The 15,382-nt window shown below is 39.7% G+C and overlaps 1 pseudogene; it reads left to right on the top strand.

Moving 5' to 3' along the window:
- The first annotated feature begins 1,401 nt into the window (after nucleotides 1-1,401).
- LOC128365065 (GTP-binding protein 1-like) overlaps nucleotides 1,402-15,382 on the top strand; it is a 17,929-nt pseudogene continuing 3,948 nt past the window's right edge.

The following is a 15,382-nucleotide window of genomic DNA, read 5'->3' as shown; positions in this document are numbered from 1 at the left end:
CCTAGAAGAGAAACACTGAAGAGCTGGATATTAACATTTTCATATGAAAAACACTGAACGTCCTCTCATCTATATGTCGAGTGGTTTACTACAGAAATGACCTTTGGAAGTAAGATCTCACCCATATTCTGAAACTTTAAGTACCAGCACTTTTTAATAGCACCCTGTAGGGACCGACCTGAATATGACAACCAGCCTCATTCTCCCCTATATTCACAGAAGACTAGAGTTTTTGTTTTTCCCCCATTTATTAACTGTACCTAAATGCAACTTAAAAAATCTATTTCCACAATTATCCAATAGCTTTATACATTTGATTATTATTATGTTTATTGTTATTACTATAACTATTGTTAGATAGATAGATAGATAGATAGATAGATAGATAGATAGATAGATAGATAGATAGATAGATAGATAGATAGATAGATAGATAGATAGATAGAGTGATAGAATGATAGATTGATCCCAAACGAAAATAAAGCATCCAGTGGCCCGTATTAGGTCAAGTCATGCAGTCAGTCAATCCAAAAAGAAAGAAAGAAAGAAAGAAAAAGTCAGTCATCCCTCTCCTACAGTGTGGAGTTGAACAGCTGGATGGCCCTGGGGACAAAGCACCTCCTCAACCTGTCTGTTGAGCATGACAGCGACAGAAGTCTGCCGCTGAACATACTCCTCTGTCTGGTTAAAGTGCTGTGCAGGGAGTGGTGGTCACAGTCCATTAGTGACAGCAGCTTGTTCAGGGTCCTTTATTCCACTACTGATGTCAGGGACAGGAGGAGTTTGCTGCAGATGTTGAAGGACCCCAGCCTCTGGCTTTGCCACTTCCTGTGCATCTGTGTATGCTGCCCAGTCCAGTTTATTGTCCATTTGCAACCCCAGATATTTGTAAGTCCTTATATATAAATACATATGATGATAATAATAATAATAATAATAATAATAATAATAATAGTAATAACAATGATAATAATAATAATGATAATAATGATGACAATAATAATAATAATATTGTTGTTATTATATTATATTATATTATATTACATTACATTACATTACATTACATTACATTATATTATATTATATTATATTATATTATATTATATTATATTATTATATATTTATTATTATTATTATTATTATTATTATTATTATTATTATTATTATTATTATTATGCATCAATATAATTTTTTAAAAATCTATTTGCTGGTCTTCAGGCAAGTGTTGTATTATTATGTAATGCTGTGTGTTTGTGTGCGTGCGCGTACATGAGCCTGGAAGTAGGTCATGGTACGCGCACGCCCCTGTAGTGTTGTACTTCACCTCAGTGGGCGTGACCTCGCGTCCTGATAGCCAATCCTGTGCCGGAATTTCTGTGACGTCTCCACACGGTCAGCGCACACACACACAAACCGGAGCTAACACGAATAAACAACCAAGTTAGCTCATCGGCTAGCTAGTAGTAGCTTATGGTATGCCTGTCATTTTTTTAATAAGAGATTTAATGATTATTATGTTCGGCTTTTTTTCAACCCACTTAGCGTAGATGTCACAAAAAAGTTTAACAGTAATTGCTGACGTGTTACGGCTTACGGCAAGTGATAAAAAAAATGTTTTAACTTCGATAATAAACGTAACTTTGTCGTTTGGCTAATGGCTAAAGCTAATGGAGCTATGCAAATGAGATAAGTTTGTTTATTTATTTTGTCTTGTTTACATGTGTTTTTTTGTGCTCTTCCTCTCTCTCTCTGTTTTGCTATATAGAAATGGCGTCGTTAACGGCGACAGAAGCAGCGTTATGTCCGTCTGCAATACAAACAGCTGAGTCCATTATAGTGCCCGCTTGTATGTTTGCACCGGACCGGGGATGTGCGGACGATGCATCCGGCGGTGAAGGCTTTGAGGACGGGGAAGGCACAAACGGCGAGTCCGCGGATCATTTAGACTTAAGCAGCAAGGTGGGCCTCTTTAGAAACTGCATCTAAAAGTGTGACATTAAGGTGTTTTTAAAAAAGTTGTTGTTTGTTTTGATTCGGTAAAAGGAATGCTGTGTAGTTACAGTAAATGCATGCATGTTGCACACTCAGTTTTTTTTTTTTTTTTTTTTTGGCTGGCTGTGGCTGAGAAACACAAGAAAAGTGACACGTATATTGCACTACGTGTGTGTGTGTGTAACTGCATCCAGCTGTCAAGTTACTCACTCCTGGCCTGAGAGGGGGGATCCCCTGAATGTGCAAACTCTGCAGTTATTTATGTATGTTGATTTAAAGAAGCCTTAAGCACCAGACTGACTTAATACATAGCCTTAAAACAAAAACTATGATTTCTGATTTCTTGTTGCAACTGAGTGACACTGATAGAAGATATTTTTTTCCCCCTCTATGTTGTTTAAAAGCACCAGACGGACTTAATGCATAGACCTTTTTTCCCCTCTCTGCAGTTATTTATGTATGTTGTTTAAAAGAAACAGCGCCAGACGGACTTAATACATAGCTTTATAACAAAAACTATGATTTCTGATTTCTTGTTGAAGTTGCAAACTGAGTGACACTGACTCTCTGGTGTCCTTTGCTTCTCAGGTGGCCCTAGTGAGTCCAACAGGGGAACAGTATGATTCGTTACTACGGCATCTGAGGGAGCGAATAGATGAGGGCTGTGGAGAGACCATCTATGTGGTCGGCATGGGCTCAGGTAAGGGCAACTGACCTTTTTTTTCTTTTTTTGAAGTTTAGGATATTCAGTGCCTCAATTCAGCTTATTTCATGTCCCTCAAACAGCACATAATTCAATATAATGCCTTTTTTTTAAGCTTGCATTGAGGATGGAAGATGGGAAGCAAATAGTGCAAATAATAGACTTTTCTAGTCACAAATAATCATAAAATAACATAATAACAGCAAACTATACCACTTACTCAGTGATGAAAACATGACGTAATTGAGATAAAATGTGTATTTACAAACTAAAATGTTGTCTTTATAATATTAATGTTAGGATTAGTTGAAACACTAAATTTAAACACTTGCTATGAGCGAAAGATGCACTGTCACACTGTATAAAAAAATATGGCTTAAATAACGGCAGCTGATTGAACATCTGAATGACATCTTTTTGAATTGTTAAAGATTAAAATATCCAGAGTTTGTGTTGACTAGGAACTTGTATGTGATTAAAACTCAGATGGACCTTTTGATACCAGGACTGATCTAAGTCTACAGATATCTGCCAAAATTCACTCTGAAAACTCAAAGATGTGACCATCGCTTTAGGAAATAGTAAAATATTTAGACCATTTCATTTAGAAAATATTTGGGAGATTGGTTTGTTTTGGACATCATGGGGTCAATATCAAGTTCAGCTTTTGGAATATCATTTAAGTAATAATCTTTAATGTTAAAAGGGTTAGTCATTTATAACTTAACCACTTACGGCTAAACCAGAGTTGCATTAAGTTAGTGCTAAAAGCTGACTGGAGATTTGAAAATATACAAACATGTTATTAGTCATTTTATTCAGTGCTGTATTTTAACAACAAAGGAAATTAAAATAAATAATATCAAATCTTGTGCTCTTAAGTTCAAAAAATGAAAATCTAAATAAGTAATACCAAAGATTTTACACTATTATTAAGTCCTGATTTTCTACAGTGGATCAACTAAGAGATCCAAACCGATCACTTCAAGGGCCTCGGGAATAATCAGCTTTTTTTTGAGCAGACTATCAACTTTCTCCTTCAGGAAGTTAATAATTATCTGGAGATTTGAAAATATGATTATGTAATGTGTTATTAGTCAATTGACCCTGTCTGTTTTGACTGTTCCTTCCTTCCTTCCTTCCTTCCTTCCTTCCTTCCTTCCTTCCTTCCTCCCTCCCTCCCTCCCTCCTTCCTTCCTTCCTTCCTTCCTTCCTTCCTTCCTTCCTCCCTCCCTCCCTCCCTCCCTCCCTCCCTCCCTCCTTCCTTCCTTCCCTTCCTCCTTCTTTCCTTCCTTCCTTCTTTCTTCTTTAACAACAAAGAAAGTTATTACACTATTATTAAGTCCTGATTGGCTACAGTAGATCAACCAAGAGATCCAAACTGATCACTTCAAGGGCCTCGGGAATTATCAGCTTTTTGTGCATTTCATTCCCTTACAATTGTGTCCTCTCCTTCATAAACTCTGCAGTTTAAAAAAAAAAAAGAGTGTGTAGGTGAAAGCAAGCGAAGTAGTATTTCTACCATGTTGCATTAAACTATCCAGTCTCTTTTTTTCAGGTCAGTGCTCATGAAGGAGAGGACATAAGCTAATGTAATGGGGGCTCTTAACTTTTTGCTGCATAGACTCGGATCACTGTAGTGTGTAATGTAGTGTCGGATCACTACACGCCAATTCTCCCACATCTCTCTGATCGTTTATCTCAGCCACCGAGGGGGTCAATTTAGTTTTGATCCACACGCAAGGCTGTCGGGATTTTCTCTTGAAGCCTGTTTCCGAGGTCTGTTTTGATCTATCGGGAAATGATCACACAAGTACGACTATTGCTAATTAGAACAGACGTGAAAATATATTAATCGCAGCATGGTTTATCTTGTTCATGACGGACCTGACACTGCAGTAGTCGATGCGATGGCAAGAGAGCTGAGCTTGATTTAGATAGAGAAGCTTCAGTTCATTAAATTCAGAGTCCAGCACCTTCATCACCCCCTCCTCGGAGGATGAAGCAAAGATTTTAAACAGCAATATATTTTTTTCATCAAACAATTCATTTTTCAAGAAATACATCAAACATTTATTTGCTTCTGCTATTCACCTTGAAAATACCCCTGAGTGCCTTTTTTTTGTTGTTGATTAATGCCCCTCTCATCCACAGTAAGCAGTTTTACATTTTCAATGCAGTCGTCTTCCTCCCTTTATGGGCCGAGTATATTAAACACATATATAATGTTTATGTCCGGGAATCCTTCAGGTGCTCAGTAAGAGAGTCCAAATACGGCTCCATTACTTTTTTGAAAACAATAGAAATGATAATAATACTATATCTCATCTATGATTTTATTTTTTTAACCCTTTACATACTGTTCATGTTCTAACTCATAATTAGTCTCTACACCAATACACATTCATACATTCCCCATCAGTCCTTAATAAATGTTTGATTAATCTTATAGAAAAAAGACATTCACAATCACTATTTTATGGTCCAGGTGAACATTTTATAGAATATGATGAATAAAAAAACATGTTTTAATGCTGATTTTTGAATTTTTTAAGTAAACACAGGTCAAATTTATACATTTGCGTGTATAAAGATGTGTATCAGCTGCACTAAAATAATATAAAATGAGGCGTTTTATTTCCATTTTTGTACGCAGTTGATCACATTAGGAAAAGTCAAGCTAAAATAAATGTGTAAAAGGTGTTTTTAGAGCTCTAACATGTAAGAATGGGGTCAAATTTGAAACCCTGAATAGTATGTAAGGGTTTAAAACTGAACCAGAAGTTTTTAGAAATAGTCCCAGCTTCTTTTATCTACACATATTGTAAGTGAAAGTATATTTAGTTTGGTGTATTCCTATCAGCTGTGTCCCTGTGTGTCCTCACAGGCAGATAACCACATGTGTAGTTTTCATTCTGTAACCCTCCACCTATACACAAACACCGGGGGCTTTTGTTGGCAACCTGAGTTATTTTCTGCCTTTTTACAGCAACACGTCTGACCCCTGTGGCCTGCTGAGGGGTCAAAGGGCATGGCATGTGTGAAAGGGTGTCATTTTTCCCTGCTCAGCACAGAGAGACAGTCACTAGTTCAACAGTTCATGTCGTGTCAGTGAATCCCGGCCGTCTGACTGGCTGGACGAGCTGCTGGCTGACTGGTCTACTACCAGCCAGGCTAGTTAGTGGTGGTGTGTTTGTGGTGTCAGTGAGATACTTAATCAAAACATCCTGAGACCCGAGCCTTTGTTTGGTGTGCTTTTTTCATTTTTCCTAGATATTATTGGTTAGTAATGACAAATACGAAGCATCGTCTTTTAACAGGAAGTAGTTTTTGTAATAAATAATGTCCTCATATGGGGACAATAGATCTGCTGTACTGTAAAATCATTAATCTATTTCCTCATACCTCCTCACAGCTTGTTCCTGAGGCTAAAATTAGTCACATATCAAACTACAAATGTTATTAAGCATACATAAACAAGTTTCAACTGTAAAATGTGTTAAGGTTTTGTACCTGGTCCACTTTTGTCTGTTGGTTAACTCGGCCAAGATGCCTGTCATCAAGGTTTAACACTGATTTTTACACTAGGTGGCACAAAAAGAGTCTTAATGAACGAGGTCAACAGGTCAAAGTTAAGCAGAATGAAGTAAGGCTACTACCAGCCAGTCTAGTTAGTGATGGTGTGTTTGTGGTGTCGGTGAGATACTTAATCAAAACCTCCTGAGACCCGAGCCTTTGTCTGGTGTGCATTTGTCATTTTTCCTAGATATTATTGATTAGTAAGTACAAATACGAAGCATCGTCTTTTAACAGGAAGTAGTTTTTGTAATAGATCTGCTTTACTGTAAAACAATTAATTAATTTCCTCATATTTAATCTCAACGAGTACTTCCTGATTATCAGCGTCATAGCTTCTTCCTGAGGCTAAAATTAGTCATATATCAAACTACAAACGTTATAAAGCATACATAAACAAGTTTCAACTGTAAAATGTGTTAAGGTTTAGGTTTAAAGAGTCTTAATGAACGAGGTCAACAGGTCAAAGTTAAGCAGAATGAAGTAAGGCTGCTCAATTAATCGAAATTTGATCGTGATTACGATTTAGGGGCCAAACGATCTCAAAACTAATTAAATCGGGGGGGGAAACGATTTTTAATAATAATGAGATAGCGCTCAATAAGAAAGGTTTTATTTTGAAAAGCTTAGACCGGAAGCTGCAGCATAGCTGAAACACACGGCGAAATGTTTTAACTGTAAATAAAAGTGCAGAGTTTCCAGCCTGCGTCAGACGATGCTGAGTTTACTGACTAATTATTAAAAACCAGGAAGTGTTGTGTGAACTATCGTCATGGTAACCAGCTCAGCTCTAATATCTCTGCACATTTTCTGCTGTGTGTTGCGTTAAGCGGCAGATAAAAGGCTGCTGCTGGGAGAGAACATTAATTAAGCCGAATGGACAAGAAATTCAGCATGTTTCTAAAGTTTAAAAAAAATTGTTTTAATAATCGTGATTTCAATTTTGACCCAAAAAATTGTGATTATGATTTTTCCCCTAATCGAGGAGCCCTAGTATGAAGTATAAAGTCCAGCAAACCCAAAATGTAATGTCCTGAAATCAGGACACAGGGCTGTAGAAGGATAAAGTAACTGGTTTTAAAGTAAAGTTTTAGATTTTCTTCACTGAAAAAATACACATAATCTGTAAGTGTTTTTTATTTGGAAATTTACAACTGAGTAATCTTTATAGACAATTTAACAAGCCTGCTGTACATGGATTGGGTCTGAAGCTCTTTGAAGAAGTGTCGTAGATGTTGTATCTCTCACATAAACCTCCTGTGTGTTTACTCTTTCCTCCATAAAATCAAACCTTCAACTGTGTTATTTGGCATCCTGGTCACCACCCTGTTTTAAAGGTAGTTACTGACCTTTACAGGGCGAGGCCTTACATTAGCCCTGACATTTACCAGACACTCTCGTAAAGTATATATCCTCATCGTGTTCTGGATCAAAGCGCATATTAAATAGGAGATGTGTAATGTTGCATTTGTTATTTTTCATCCTGTATCAAAAAACCCCCCAAAAAAACAACCTCTCTTTTCTTCTTCCTCCTTCATCCCTTTTAGACGGAGGTGACTATGGTCTGGATGAGAAAGATATGGAGGCGTCGGTCGCCACGGTGAGGTCCTTGTGTGAACAGATTGAGGCTGATCTAATCCTGCTGAGAGAGAGGACAGACACCGGCGGAAAGATTCAGGATTACCTCATCCGCAGGCGTGTGGGCGAGCAGGATTTTCTGGAAGTCAGGTAAAAAAAATGAGAGGAGAAAATAAATATGTGTTAGGTGCACCAAGGAGGAGTGTTACCCCATGAGTGTGACACTTCTCAACCTTAATTATAGTCTCAACAACACTCAACTCAACACCTGTCTCAATAGTGGAGTTTCTAGACAGGTGCAGCTGTGGCTCAGTCTAGCCCACAGACTGTATAAAAGAAATGGACTTAACATCCGTTACGTCACCCATTGGTTTGTGGACTGCTGCTCGGAAGCCAATAGTTTCGAATCTAGACAGCGCCATCTTGAAAATTTCAGATGCATTCTGGGAATATAATAAAAACACGGATTCTACTTATATGGGCATGAGGCGGAGCCATTAGCGTAGCGATGGGCGTAGCAGGGAGGTTGTTATGGTTGCGGGGGCTGGATCTCGAGGACATTGGTCAATCAACCTGTCAATCAGGATGTAGCCACGCCCTAATGCATACCCTGCTTTATTGTCAAATATAAAATCAGGGAGGCCAAAATGTCCCAAATGAACATCATACTGCATTGAAGAAGGCTTTAAACTAGCGATTGAGACCATAAACACATTTTGAAAACGTTTACTGAGGTTAGAAATCAAGTGAGAAGTTGGTGAATTCTCCATTGACTTGTATCGAGACGGAAGTCCTTTTGACACCAAAACGGTCGCCCCCTGGTGGCCTTTTGCTAGAATGCAGTTCTAAGTTACTTCCGTGTTGGCCTCATTTCAGAGGACCTGAACTCCCCGCCTGATTTCTAGACAAGTGCAGCTGTGACTCAGTCTAGTCACAGCTGCACTTGTCTCGAAACTAATCAGATGTTTTCTGAAAATCACTAGAAACCTAAACTCTCATATATGCAGTATATGAGATGGACCTTTTGCATATTAATTACCTTATTTGCATACTCATAATGCCCTGTCGTGTAAAAATCTAATTTGATGTGCAAAATGTGACGTGTGCACATGAACTAGCAGCATAAGTAAAATGGTCGGAGTTAGGGTTGGACGTTACGATGATGAACATCTCATATCCTGATATAGGTCATTTCATATCCCATTATCATTTTCATTGATCTGATTCACCAGCTGTCTCCCTGTCAGCGCTCCCTCTCTTCATTCACTCTCTAGCTCGCTCGACCACAGCTGCTAACTCAACAGCGTCAGCGCCGAGTCCCTTGAGAGCAGAGGAGAGCAGCGAGACCATAAATGAAACTCTCACACTGAGCTGAAATTAAACGAGTGTACTTAAATTTGGTGTATAACATGAATAAAGACGGAATCTACTAGGAGCGGGAAACTTGATTTGATTCTAAAACGATTTTGATGCATCTTAATGTATCATATCCTCATTTTTCTTTATAACTGCATGGCTTTTATTCTGATTTTAGTTTTTTGAAGTGCTTTGTAAATTACAGAGTATGATCTTGACTAGCTCTATGTGAAAAGTGCCATGAAATAACTCGCTATATTAGGCTTTACACAATCAGGATTTTTGGGGCCGATCACCGATCTTCTGTCCTTCTCTGTTTCTTTCCTTCCTCTCTCTTTCTTCCCTTCCTTCTGTCCTTCCTTCTGTCCTTCTCTCTTTCTTTCCTTCCTCTCTCTTTCCTCCCTCCCTTCTGTCCTTCCTTCCTCTTTCCCCTCCTTCTTTCCTTCCCTCCTTCCTTTCCTTCCTCCCTCCCTCCCTCCTTCCTTCTCTCTTTCTTTCCTCCCCCTCCCTCCCTCCTTCCTTCTTTCCTCCCTCCCTCCTACCTTCCTTCCTTCCTTCCTTCTTTCCTCTGTCCTTCTTTCCTTCCTTCTTTCCTTTCCTCCACCCTTCCTTCCTTCCTTCCTTCCTTCCTTTTCTTCATTCCTTCCTTCTATACTTTCCTCCCTTCCGGTAACAGTTTTAAATAAATGAAATAATAGGAACATTATTATCACAGACAGGAAGTGGGCATGTATCCGCTTCTCTGATAACACTATAATATATCAACGTATATATTTAACAGCCGTGTTTCCTCTCCTCCATCTCGTCTGCAGAGTGGCGGTGGTGGGGAACGTGGACGCTGGGAAGAGCACGCTGCTGGGAGTCTTGACCCACGGCGAGCTGGACAACGGCAGAGGCTTCGCTCGCCAGAAGCTCTTCAGACACAAACATGAGATGGAGAGCGGCAGGACCAGCAGCGTGGGCAACGACATCCTGGGGTTTGATCAGGAGGGACAGGTGAGCCTCTGCTGATCCACACACCACATGATGTAGCTCATAATAATAACCAACTGACACTTTGATAACATGTAGGCCCACTTTCCTTCCTGTGTTGTTTTCTTTCCTTACATCCTTCCTACCTTCCTTTTTTCTTCCTTCCTTCCTTCCTTCATTCTTTCCTTCCTTCCTTCTGTCCTTCCTTAATTTCTTCCTTCCTCCCTTCTGTCCTTCTTTCCTTCCATCTGTCCTTCCTACCTTCCTTTTTTCCTTCCTTCCTTCCTTCTGTCTTTCCTACCTTCCTTCTTTCGTTCCTTTCTTCTGTCCTTCCTTCCTTCCTTCCTTCCTTCCTTCCTTCTGTCTTTCCTACCTTCCTTCCTTCTGTCTTTCCTACCTTCCTTCTTTCGTTCCTTTCTTCTGTCCTTCCTTCATTTCTTCCTTCCTTCTTACCTTCCTTCCTTACTTCAATCTGTCCTCCCTTCCTTTCTTCCTTCCTCCCTCCCTCCCTCCCTTCTTTCCCTCCTTCCTTCTTATTTTATAGGGCTCGGTCTACCTCGTTAAGATATGTTAAATAACTTTGTATATCTGAGTTTCTCTCCATGTGTCAACTTGATAGAGTTGTAAGGAAAGAAAAGTTAACTTTGCTGGACACTGAATTTTTCCCTCTTTCTTTGTTTGACTCCTGTGTGTTCTCGACTCATCTGGTTTTCTGGTCACACACACACACACACACACACACACACACACACACACACGCTGTAACTCATCTTTTATTCTCTGTGTCGATATCTCTGTTCCTTTAGGTGGTGAACAAGCCAGACAGCCACGGCGGCGGCTTGGACTGGACCAAGATCTGTGAGAAATCCTCAAAGGTCATCACCTTCATCGACCTGGCAGGCCACGAGAAGTACCTCAAGACCACCGTCTTCGGCATGACTGGACACCTGCCCGACTTCTGCATGCTTATGGTGAGAGAGGAGATCGCTGCTTAGATTGTCAGTTGGCTGTTTTTTAACCCTTTACATACTGTTCAGATCAAATGTGACCCATTTTGACATTTGACAGCTTGTAAAAACACCCCAAATGTCTTTTACTTTGAAATGGGATGAGTTTTCCTAAACTTAAAACTTAATATTTTAAAATGTTATACTTTTGTATAGGTGCTACACATTTTGACCCATCAAATTTGACCCGTATCTACTACTGCCATATTATTTTGTTAAATGAAAAGTTAATAGTTTTAATAAGATAGTAGTTAAGAGGATTTCTTTTTATGATGTAGCAGTGAAGACTGATGGCTCCAATGGTTATACAAGAAACCCCACAGTTCTTGTTGTTTTCAGTTTCAATAAAATACATATAAATAATTATTGCTGTTATATTTTCATGTCTTAGGTAAAATATGACATGATATTGTGTGATAGTAGGTGTTTTTTCTCCAATAATGAGTGATGTAAAACCTAATAAATACACTCTCTCTGCTCTCTGAAACATTAATCAAGGTTAAATCACCCATTTATTGATCAGTCAGATCGACTATTGATGCTTTCTGAACAGATTAGTGGTTCAAAATTTGGTACAGACACTTTATATGAGGGGAATATGAACAGTATGTGAAGGGTTAAGTGTTCAATTTCTAATAAGATTTCACAGGCAAGCTAAAATAAACAATTAACGATCCTCTCCTGTCTCTTTGCTCTCTCCCTCCCTCTCTCTCTCTCTCTCTCTCTCTCCCTCCCTCCCTCTCTCTGTCTCTCTCTCTCTCTCTCTCTCTCTCTCTCCCTCTCCCTCTCCCTCTCCCCCTCTCCCTCCCTCCCTCCTCTCAGGTTGGCAGTAATGCTGGCATCGTTGGCATGACCAAAGAGCATCTGGGTCTGGCTCTGGCCTTAAACGTGCCAGTGTTTGTCGTGGTTACTAAGATAGACATGTGTCCGGCCAACATCCTGCAAGGTAAAGAGACATCATGTCTTTATGATGCAATGGTTTAAGCTGCAGCTGTATATAAATAATATTTTCTTCTCCAGGCCTGGAAGAAGTGACATAAATAATTGTTGTTGTTAAGATGTGTTCAGAATGTAGAGGAATTTGAGAAGTAAGTTATGAATGAATTATGTCTCTATGGTAATTTTCAATATCTTTGCAATACTTACATCAGCACAATATTATAGCAACTGACCTTTCTGTTACTGAGTTTCTCTTTTTAAAGCAAGGCAGCAGCTTTATTTATATAATGCATTTCATACCCAGGGGGCAACTCAATGTGCTTTACATAAAAACAAACATTTAACAGTAAGAATTGGAAACAACAAAAGCACTGTTTGTTTTTGTGTAGATATTGGAAATATACAAATTACAGAATATGTACTCCCTCCTTTCCTTCCTTCTTCCTTCCTTCCTTCCTTCCTCCCTCCTTTCCTTCCTTTTCCTCCCTTTCTTTCTTCCTTCCGTCTGTCCTTCCTTCTTTCCTCTGTCCTTATATCCTTCCTTGTTTCCTTCCTTTCCTTTCCTCCCTTCCTCCCTCCCTCCCTTCCTTCCTTCTTCCTCCCTTTCTTCCTTCCTCCCTCCTTTCCTTCCTTCTTCCTCCCTCCCTTCCTCCCTCCTTTCCTTCGTTCTTCCTTTCTGCCTTCCTTCCTCCCTCCCTCCATCCTTTCCTTCCTTCTTCCTCCCTTCCTTCTTTCCTTCTTCCTCCCTTCCTTCCTTCCTTCCTTCCTTGACTCGAGGACAACAGGAGTGTTAAGTCAGTGTCAGTCACATATCTGTATCAGTATTGGTGCAATCTATAAAAGGAATTAAACTCTCTAAATTACTGAAAGAAAAAGAGTTGAGTTGCAGCAACAGTTAACTGCTGTAAGAGCAAATTAACAGTAGTTAGTTATGAGTTTAGAAAATGTTTCCTTTCCTTGTTGTGAAGTCTGTAGTCGTTGTGAAGCGTGTTAACCTCCAACATGTTTACAGTCTGTTCAGTTGCGTGCTGTGTGTCCAGACTTTGTGACAGCAGGTGTTTTTGTTGTGAGAAATCACTCATCTAGTGTGTGTGTGTGTGTGTATGTGTGTGTGTGTGTGTGTGTGTGTATCTGCAGAAACACTAAAATTATTACAGAGGCTATTAAAGTCGCCAGGCTGCAGAAAAATCCCCGTGTTGGTCCAGAACAAGGATGATGTCATCGTCACAGCCTCCAACTTCAGCTCCGAGAGGTACGAGCAAACAGGAAATAGAAAGATGATGATGATGTCACACAAAGCATTAGGAGATGGACAAATTACACACATGGCAATTTTACATTTCTCATTAGTGCAGTGTTTTCTATGCAGAGCCTCAACTTGGGCGAAAACACTGTAGTATTTTTAAAATGACTCACACACACTTACACACTTTCTGAGGATAATGAGTACTGAAACACGCCTTCAGAGCAAAGACAGAATGTGTAAATGCAGAAGCGACGTGGGAATATGCTCGACTTAATGTTGGCTTCAAACTTAATTCATTTATACAGAAAGAATTTTTTTAAAGGATTTTGGTCAACTGGGTGCTTTTCATATGATTGTTATGTTGTGTGAAGCCGATAAGAAAGTAATCTTAAAGCCGTCATATTTTTTTATCTTCCATCTCCCTTTCTCCCTTCCTCTCTCTCTCTCTCTCTGTCTCTCTGCAGGATGTGTCCAATTTTCCAGATATCAAATGTGACAGGGGAGAACATGGACCTGCTGAAGATGTTCCTCAATCTCCTCTCGTCTAGGACCAATTTTAGCAACGACGAACCCGCCGAATTCCAGATAGACGACACATACTCAGTACCGGTACGAGACAAAACACACAGTCATATTCACACTAGCTCAGATACTCTTTTCTCTTCATGGTCCTCTTTTCTTTTTTTTACACAACACATGTAAGTGGTGATCAGCAGGAGGAACTAGACCAAACAGCTGACTGTGGTCCAAGAGGCCCTGAAGGGAGACGATAGCAGTTAGAGAGTCTCTGCTAACGCTGCTGTTGCATAAATCAGTGTTTCATGTTCAGATGTTTTTAAGTAAAACACTGAACTGAGTCCATGTGTTCAGTTTCTGAACCAGTGGAAGGAAGGAAGGAAGGAAAGATGGAAGAAAGGAAGAGAAGACAATAGGGAGGGAAGGAAGGAAGGAGGAAAAAAAGACAGGAAGGAAGGAAAAGAAAAGATGGAAGGAAGGAAGGAAGGAAGAGAAGACAAGAAGGAAGGAAAACAAGACAGGAAGGAAAGATGGTAGGAAGGGAAGAAAGACGGAAGGAAGGAAGGAAGGAAGGAAAGATGAAAGAAAGGAAGAGAAGACAATAGGGAGGGAAGGAAGGAAGGAGGAAAAAAAGACAGGAAAGAAGGAAAAGAAAAGATGGAAGGAAGGAAGAGAAGACAAGAAGGAAGGAAAACAAGACAGGAAGGAAAGATGGAAGGAAGGGAAGAAAGACAGGAAGGAAAGATGGAAGGAAGGGAAGAAAGACCGAAGGAAGGAAGGAAGGTAGGAAGTAGGAAAAGAAGACAGTGCGGAAAAAAGGAAGGAAGGAAAAGAAGACAAGAAGGAAGGAAGGACAGATGGAAGGAAAGAAGGAAAACAAGACAGGAAGGAAAGATGGAAGAAAGACAGATGGAAGGAAGGAAATGAAGACAATAAAAAAGGAAGGAAGGAAGTATGAACAAAAGACAGGAAGGCAGGAAGGAAAAGAAGACGAAGGAAGGAAAGAAAGATGGAAGGAAAGAAGGACAAGAAAGGAAGGAAGGAAGGGAGGGAGGAAGAAGGAATGAAAAGGAGGGAGGGTGGGAGGAAGAAGGAAGGTAGGAGGGACGGAGAAAGGAAAAGAGGAAGGGAGGAAGGAAGGAAAGAAGGACAGAGGAAAGGAAGGAGAGAAGGAAAGAAGGAGGGAGGAGGAAGGGAGGACAGAAGGAAGGGAGTAAAGAGAGAGGAAGGAACGAAGGAGGAAGGAAGAAAGGAAAGGAAGGAAGCTGTGGTTAATGTCTAGTTGACTTGATTAGAACTATGTAAAGATCATGGTTTGGGTTCAAATGATCTTCACATGAAGTTTTCATATTCCTTAAAGATATGCAACCTTTGTTGTCATGGCAACAGTGAACACCACGATTAACTGACATGAGTAAGATTAAGTCGATTAGAGTTTCTAAATGTCGGTTTTCGATTAATTGCCCAGCGCTACGTTCAGACATACTAAAAATAAAA

The sequence above is a fragment of the Scomber japonicus genome, chromosome 2 (genome assembly GCF_027409825.1).
Source record: "Scomber japonicus isolate fScoJap1 chromosome 2, fScoJap1.pri, whole genome shotgun sequence".
Taxonomy (NCBI): domain Eukaryota; kingdom Metazoa; phylum Chordata; class Actinopteri; order Scombriformes; family Scombridae; genus Scomber; species Scomber japonicus.
This window is presented reverse-complemented; position numbering and strand designations above follow the sequence as displayed.